Source organism: Chrysochloris asiatica, unplaced genomic scaffold, assembly GCF_000296735.1.
Source record: "Chrysochloris asiatica unplaced genomic scaffold, ChrAsi1.0 scaffold00124, whole genome shotgun sequence".
Taxonomy (NCBI): Eukaryota; Metazoa; Chordata; class Mammalia; order Afrosoricida; family Chrysochloridae; genus Chrysochloris; species Chrysochloris asiatica.
Window position 1 is genome coordinate 93,519 of NW_006408642.1, and position 2,466 is coordinate 95,984.

Consider the following 2,466-nt stretch of genomic DNA (forward strand, 5'->3'; position numbering starts at 1 on the left):
AAATTTTGTTTCCTAAAATTGAAAGCACTGTCTGATAAAAACAGGACAATTAGAGGCTTTAATCAAGTGTAACTGGAAGCTTATAACTGAATAAAATGGGAGGTGAAAACTTCAAATCTAATTTGTAAATAATGGACAAAGGATTAATCTCTTGGAACAACAACCACTGCAGTTTTTAAAATGAGCCCTTTTGGCCGCAAGTGTAAGCTTTCTCTATTTTAAGATGACTTTACTCATTGGGAATTGCAGTATCATTGGCTGCAACAACTTTACAGGCATTAAGGACATATGGAACCTTCAATTACTCACTTTGGAAAAGTACTCAAAGCCTTTGAGAGGTCAGAGTCAGCAGCGGTCTTGCGGTTTGGACTAGAGGTTGGGAGGGCTACAATCACCTCCACAAATGGTCCAGCTAAGTTTTGTGTTGAAGACTGAAAACAACCCTCTCCCATCCGGTCTGACCCCCTCAACTTATTGTCTCTGCTAACATAATTTTACAATTCCATTGTCTTCACTAGCATTAAAGTTTTATGTCAGGAGACTCCTGCCAAGGAAAACAGCTTGAATGTTCATTACAGGAATGTCCCGAAATACCCGTCAATTATTTAATAGGAAACATAAATGGCTTACACCCTAAGTGTTTTTAAAACTCTCACATCCAAATCCTTGCCTTGCTGCCTCCAATTCTAAACCCTATATCATTATTGTGATCCAATCCTCCACTCACTGGAAAATAATATCATGTTTGGTAGAGGGTCAGTGAAAATAAACAAAACCCACAATGACATGGGTTGATACACCAGGCACACAATGGACTCAAACATACCAGTAATCATAAAGGTGGCACATGAAGTCACTAAGTTGGAGTCAACTTGAGGACAACCAACAAAAACAGCCACTGTAAATCACTGAAAGACCCACTGTAAGTCAAACTTACGATTCTCAATCAAATCTGACCTTGCCTTTGCCCCACCAAAACACAAACAAAGCCTTATTGCTGCTGTGTTCCTCTTTACCATGGTGAACAATAAACTCAGCTTTGTCTTATCAACAACTTGTGTGGGTGATATTTGGAGAGCCGGCATTTGAAGGTGTTTAGTGACTGTAATGCCGGTGTTTAGTGACTAGTGTTTCTCAGGCATGAGTCTTAGAGTTTGTTTTTCTCCAGGCTTTTATTCTAGGACCGTTTTTAAAGCGTTGTTTTCAAGTCTAAGTTCACCCAAAGAAAGCAAGAGGGAAATACAAGGTTAAGTATAAAAGTATTGCTACAAATCATAGAAACCTTTATTTAAAAAAAAAAAAAAAATCAATATATGAAATACTCAGGTCCAGGGATAAGAATGCCTCCATGCTGGTCCCTTGTGTTTCCTTATGTTCTGCCCACACCTTTGTGAGGAATCTCCTTGTTAAATTCTCCTCAGATTATCTAATTTGAGTATCCCTGCCCTTTCCTAATTGCAACAACTCACTAAAAATATAATACAAAAAATAAATTTTAGATTTTGGTAGTTTTCTCTAAGAAAAATGAGAAAACACGCACCCATAGAGCATCATTAAGAGGACTAAAGGAGAGACATTAGCATATATGAACTTTTAAAAAGGATAATAGAATTATACATAATTTTGTATCAATAAATTTGAAACTCTAGAAGAAATGGTTTATTTTCCTTGACAATATGGCTGATCAAAATTGGTTTAAGAAAAAAACCAAAACAACAAAAAAACAGAAGGCCAAAGTCTCCGACTAAGCAAATCATCTGGGATTAAACAATTACAATGAATTTTCATGTTACATAAATTGCCCCATAGGATGGAAAAGATAGACATGTACCCAACTCATTTGGAAGCCTTGTATGCCAAAATTAGTGACTGAGAAGAAAGTGATTAGTTGATTCTACTTGGGAATGGATGAAAAAATATCCTAATAAAATTCTAGCAAATTGAGTCCAGCAGTAGGTTAAAAGACCATTATATCATGAGTGTATTCCAGGAATGGAAAGATAATTCATCATCAAGATATCTAATGCTATAATTCAGTGCATTAACAGATTAAAGGAGAAAATTTGTATCATATAACCAGATTCTGCAAAGCCATTTGAAAAACCTCATATTGGTTGGGGGAAGAAAAAAAAAAAAAAGGCATCTCCTAACAAAACAAGAATGAAAGGAAACTCCCTTAACTTAATAACATCTCTTTCCAGAAATACGCAGCCAGCAAGAAGAGGAAGAGGAATTAGCCATATCCGAAACCTCAAAGAAGCAGGGGTTTTGTTTTTCGATTTTTTGTGTTGTAATTTCATTTATTAGTAGATAATAGATTTCATGCTTCAAAATTAGAAACATAGAAAATGGCAAAGATCCTCCATCTCAACACATCCTCCAGTCACCCAGTTTGCCCTCCTCAGTGGCAAGCAGAGTTACCAGCTTCTTGGGTTTATATATATATATAAATATTATAATATATTA